Consider the following 6587-nt stretch of genomic DNA (forward strand, 5'->3'; position numbering starts at 1 on the left):
AAAGAGTCTGAAAGAGAATATATATATATATATATATATACCTGAATGACTTTGCTATACACCTGAAATATTAGAAATCAACTGTACTTTTAATTGCTAATCTAACATCTCTAGGTATTGTGACAGAGAATCAGAAAGTCATGGAGAAGTCAGCAGGGCCATTTTGTCTGACTAAAACAACCTCCAAAAATAATAGTTTGCCATCCTATCCACCTTCCAAATATCTTGTGAGCTCCTCTTATTGGCAAATTCTAACACAAAACACACACGTAAAGGGATTATGGGAAACCTATGCCAGGCTTCTCCTCCATATTAGACATAATTGGGATGAGCTGAGCTGACCACATAACACAACACAGTCTACCTCCTCACAAACTCGGGAGATACGTGAATATCCTACAAATATATCAGATATGTAATGATGTATTATACATGTAATATATAGATACATAAGATATGCATGATAAAAGGGACATATATATATATATATATATAAAATCTTTGCTTTCTTAATATAGACAGTAACAACATACTTCCACTTAATATGATGTAATTTTCATACCACCAAAGTGATGCTTAACTCTCCCATAAAGGTAGACACACAATCCTTTTTGTTTTAGTTGTCTGTTGCCTTTAATTAACATCTAAATAGATAACATATTCTATAATTATATTATGGAAATGCCTATCAACAAAATAGATAAAATTTTTGTTGGATGCCTAAGAAAGAATGGTTATTAGTCAGATTCATCCAAGATTTAAAAGCAGCATCTATACAACCAGGGTGTGGTCAGTGTTTGGGGACAGGTAAATATCCACAATCCATGCATGCCTTTTATTTCTTCTTTTAGTGCCTGATTTACCATCTGGTGCTGCTGCACAGTTCTCTTCTCCTTGCATTCTTCTGATTCTATTTGAATTTCATACATTGCCCCACAGCCTCCTGAAATGTCGGTGGCTTTGATAGCTATAGCTCAAGGAAACTTTTCTTTGAGAATCTGGGTCACCTTGAGCTCCCCCTCAGTCTGCGAGGCAAACATCTTCTAGGCACAGTGGAGAAGGGGAAGCTGTGCACTGACTCTTTCACCAACCAGTCTTCAGAGGCCAAGACTGAGTCTGTCCTGTTACTGCAGTTTTCCAGAGCTGAGCCAGGGCAGGCACTCAGGAGCACACGGGTGATGGATGGATGGATGAATGAATGAATGAGCAGAGAAAGAACCACACGATACAGGGCATACCTACTGGGAACACGCAAAGAAGCCCCAGTTCCTGGGGCAGACTGCACCCATGAAGTAGAGGTGCTGCTGCGGCCAGGCTCCACACCACCATGCCCGGCCGACACACAATCCTTTATGCCCAATTTATTACTTGATATTTCTCTTCTAGATCTTTTACAATTTCAATGAGCTATCCTCCTCAATAAATATGGAATGAAATAATGAGATATATGGTCAATCATTATTGGAACTCTTACACAAGAGTAACAGAATCAGAGAAAAAAGAAAAAAAATCAGTCTCATATTTCACATCTATTAATATACATACACATGCTGACATCCATACACACACACACATATAATACAGATGATAAATTTGTGTAGCAACTTCTAGTGAATAATTTGTGGTAAATGAGCCACATCTAAATACATCATTTGGCTTTCGCACCTGTATATACTGACTGTGGAAAAAACAGTTCCATATCTTTGTTGCTAGTTCAGATGCACTACTGCTTGGGACTAAAACTAAGCATTCAAAACATTCGGATTGTTCTTTCAAGCCATCTGCTCTATACAGCACATAGTAATAAGCCCAGTGAATTATGAGACATAGACACTATTGCCTTGAATCATAAGTTACATTTAGCAACACGCTTATTTAGAAGCAATGATGTATGGAAAGACATGATGGAAAGTAGCATTCTGTAAATATATAGATTAGGTCAAAGCAAAAGCACTATGGGTGGGGCAGAAAAAAAAATCAAAGTATCTTAAAATGTGCTTTCTGAAATGGTAGAGTACAGATCTCAGTAGAACCTTACTCCAGCAAGACAACAATTTAACTGCTAAATATTATAAATTTTGTAACACTGAAAGTCTTTGCAAATTGTCCTAAAAACGTATGATAACTAAAATGTTCATACATGAAAGTCTACTAAATCTTGACAAGAACAGTGAAACTCTGTGGCTTTTGAGGTACGATCTGCTGTCTTACCATACATCCCTCCCGTCTCATTTCCATGGTATGGAAACTTCTATTCCGGGCATGAGGAGCCACAAATACAGGACTCCTCTTCTCCAAGCTCCCTTGCTGGGTCTACAGTTTCACCCCAGAGGTTCAAACTATTGTTTCTTGCCTTCTGTGTTGCAGAGGCCCTGTTCCCAGAGGCATGTCTGAAGGGAACATGTCTCCTTTGTCCCAGCCAAGCCCATACTTGTAGGGCAGAAACCCTACTCCAGGCACAATAGACAGAGACTACCAGGACTCCATATTTTCCCACCTCAGGTTGCTTCCCTGTTAGGCAGAGGCTGAAAAGCCAAGTTTTGCTACTTTCCAAACCCCAGGGCACAATCATAGATCAAAGGTGTCACTCCAGAAGAAGCAGGTTCCTGATATCCCCTCTGGTCCAGTGATGTATTAAAAGGCAATGTAAACGCAGGCCATAAGGATGAGGCATTTCACATCTTTGCCTGAGAAGATTCATTTTGTCTGGACCAACCAGAGAGTGGTGAATACCACTTAAGGATGATGTCAAAAATTATGAAAATCTTGGTGGAGAGCAATTCCGAAGATCTGTTAGCTCCGTAACACAAGCAAAATAACAGAGCAACCAGAAATTAAATAAAAAGAACCACAGAAGAGGTAACCAAGAAGAGTATCTTTATGATCATAGTCAACACTAGGGCTCAGAAAAGCTCTGCACGTATGTTAGGCTGCATCCGCTCAAGAAAGGTTGGATATCAGGCAAACTTGAAACCATTCCCCAAAATATACCCAAATTCATCAATAAGGAGATGACACTTCAGTGTCCCAAAGGGCTGAAACAAATTCTGATCAAACATTGAACAAAATGCTATTTTAACCTGAGGTGACTCCAAGGATGCCAGATTTTGAAATAGAATTATAGTCACTCGCGACTCTCTAAAAGATTATGTGCATACTAAAAGACGTACCTTCTAAGGATTTATCACAGAGGAAACCCCAGGCTACAGGTTAATGGCTGAATTTGACGGGGAAAAAAATTCATAAACACCCTGACCTGTGAGAGCAGCCTCCAACCCATATCTACATCTAGTGACACAGAGTAAACTCGAACTGGCTAAGGGGAAATAAGCACAAAATTAGCCCAATTAGTGGTTTATGCCAACTCGGGCAAATCCTAGACAGGATAAAAAAGATAAAAATGGGGAAAAATTTGAGCAGAGATAGAAAAGGCTATATACTGCAGAGGAAATAGCCTTTGTAGAATTAGTTCAGACAAATTAATTCTATTAAAAATAAATCATCTAAAATGTTGAGAGATTAAAAAAATTGGAAACATACCATGTTAATGATTCAGAGGACAATATTTTTAAGATTGCAATATTCCCTAAATTGATCTACAGATTCAATTGCTATAAAAATGAGCCAGGCCAGCCTTTTTTTTTCTTCATATATTTACAACTTGATCCTAAAATTCACATGGAAATGAAAAAAGCCTAGAATAGCCAAAAACATTTTGAAAGACAAAGTCAGAAGACTTACACTTTCTGAATCCAAAACTTACTACCAACCTACAACAATCCAGACTTTGTGATACTGGCTTAAGGACAGATATATAAATTAATGGAATAGAAACCAGAGTCCAGAAATAAGCACATATATCTATCGTCAGCTCATTTTTCACAAGCATTGTAATAGAAAAGAAAAACCTGACTCCATATTACAACTGTTCCTTTGGCTTTAACCCTACGCTCTTTTTTCCTAGGCTTAGTTTTGCTAGTTCTGCACCTTTTGTAAAATAATGTTGCCTACAGCCTGAAATATACAGGATAGCCTATTCTCAAGGCTTTAACCTTTAAGGATACTAACACTTTTTCCATTCATATAAATACAACAAGTTGCAGAATAGAAAATTAGGTTTGTTTTGTTAGAGGTTTACAGGGACACTATGATCTGACCCTTAGGACAGCTGCAAGAACAAAAGACTCCAAGAACAAAGAATTCCTACATGTAGAAGTTTGCAACAACCAAGCATACTCCCTCTCTTTTTTAGTATAAAAGGAGCCTGAATTCTGACTTGGGGAAGATGGTTCTCCATGACATTAGTCTGCCATATTCTCAGTCTGCCAAATTTCCAAATAAAGTCGTTATCCCTTGCCCCAATACCTCATCTCCCGATTTATTGATCTGTCGTGTAGTGAGCATAAGGAGTTTGGACTCAGTAACAGCATGGCAAGATAATTAAATGGGGGAGTTCAATAAATGGTGTTGACAAAACTGGATAGCCATATGCAAAAAAATAAAGTTGGATCCTAGCTTTATACCATTAAGTCAAAATGGATCAAAGAATTAAATGTAAGAGTTAAAAATAAAAAGTCTTAAAATAAATCAGTTCAAATAAAGCTGACTTAGGATCTGGCACTGTTTTCTTTGGTATAACTAGAGCACAGCAAACAAAAGAAAAAATATAATTTTGAATTTAAGCCTTTTTAGAAAAACTTTCAAAGTTCAAAAATTAGAACCATCAAACACTGATGGTAGGAATGTGAAATACTCTTAAATTAGATTGTGATCATGGTTGCACAACCAGGTGACTACTCTAAAATCACTTAATGGTACACTTTAAATAAGTGAATTATATGGTATGTTAATTATATCTCAAAAATGATGTTAAATATTAATTATAAAAAAGAAAAAAGGTAAGCATTTTCCAACAAAGGAAAAAATGTCATGATGGAAATGATTCAGTGTAATCAACCTGCCTTCTTCATATGATTTGTTGAACTTGCTTTCATATGACTTGCTGTTTCCCCTAGGGAATGATGCTGTATCAGGAACTCATTATAGTTTTTGCTGTTAGCTATGACCATATCAGCCTTGCTGAATGCAAATTATTGTTCTGGAACTCATATGTAACCTCCTCCCAATTGCTATCAACACATAATGAGTCTATTAAACAAAGACAAGAACAGCTGAGGTAGATTACTGGCTCCCACAAAATAGGTTATCTTGATCACCTAATAATTAAGAACCTCGTTTTCTATGATTTATTTTGATGTAGAGCTTTATTTATTTATTTTTTTTGTAAACAAACATCCTCAATTTGCCAAATTGAGGTGTTCCTTCACATAATTCTTCTCCAGACTTCTCTGTCATCAAATCTCCAATGTGGCTCCTGCCAAGTCCTTGACCATTTGTCAACCTATTAGACACATTTCATGAATTAATGTAGTTTTAAACTTTTGTTCAGCTCTCTCTCCAGATAAAGTCAGCCACCAGCATGCAGTTTAAAGTTTATCCTACTTAGATCATTCCCTTGCAGTTGTCCACTCTCAGGTGGTATCAGCATGCTTATTAGCACTGTCTGTAAAATAAATATGATACTGGTTTCTTCTTAGGTCATGCAATCATAGAAAATGTTCCAAGAAGCATTATAGGTTGATGTTCCATAAGCATCTGAGACACTTTGTTATACAACTTAGTTATGCCTCCATTACCCGTTACCTTGTGCATTCTTTTGTTTTTGACTTGATGATGGAGTGATGCTAATTCACTCAAATTTATGGTTCAGACATTGAGTCCAAGGTGGACAGATTTCTCGGTAATTTGGAGTCCACAATAAAGCACTCAGTCTCTACCAGGTTTTCTCCAAAACAGAACAAATTCCTGCATCAGTTGGCTTATATTTACTTAAAAAAACCTTAGTGTATGCATTTCAGTTTACCTATAGGGGCTTTCCTTCAGCATTCCTATTTGTCACAGGCACTTTGCCTAACATCAGATCTGCTGTATCATTTGCCCCTATGTCAGAGCACCTTCCCAGATAATCTGAATCTGTTGTAAAGTTTTCTCCCCTGCTGAACTCAAAACACAGGCATATGGGTTACATTGTAAATGGACTTGATAAAACATGCCGAAAAATAGTAAAATCTGCTGCTGAAACCTAGAGAAGATGTTGGAGAGAGGGAGTTGTGTAAGTTTGAGGTATTCTTTCTCCTAGTTCCTTGCAGGGAGGCTTGCCCTATTTTCTGTGTCATGTGTACTTTGGTCAAAAGGCACAGCTTCAGGTGGCCCACTTTACCTACAAATTCTTAACACACTCTCATCTTTCTAATATATACACATCCGTAAATGTCCAGTGGGAGGGTATAGTTCAGTGGTAGAACACATGCCTAGCATGCACGAGGTCCTAGGTTCAATCTCTAGTACCTCCATTAAATAAATAAATAAACCTAATTACTCCCCAAAAAGAAACAAACAAAGGTTAAAGTCATAAATGCCCAGTCAGATAAGCCTTCTTTCATCCTTCATATTACCTCTTCAAAACTGTGAGCGGCAACAGCCTCCTGCTATTATTCTCTTCAGGACTCTTCACTCAGCCCTGTGCT

General features: G+C 37.5%; 1 pseudogene; it reads right to left on the reverse strand.

Annotated features, from left to right (window-relative positions):
• Window positions 1–758: 758 nt before the first annotated feature.
• On the reverse strand, window positions 759–1329 carry LOC102524811 (bolA-like protein 3 pseudogene; annotated as a pseudogene).
• Window positions 1330–6587: the final 5258 nt, after the last annotated feature.

This window comes from Vicugna pacos, chromosome 2 (genome assembly GCF_048564905.1).
Source record: "Vicugna pacos chromosome 2, VicPac4, whole genome shotgun sequence".
Taxonomy (NCBI): Eukaryota; Metazoa; Chordata; class Mammalia; order Artiodactyla; family Camelidae; genus Vicugna; species Vicugna pacos.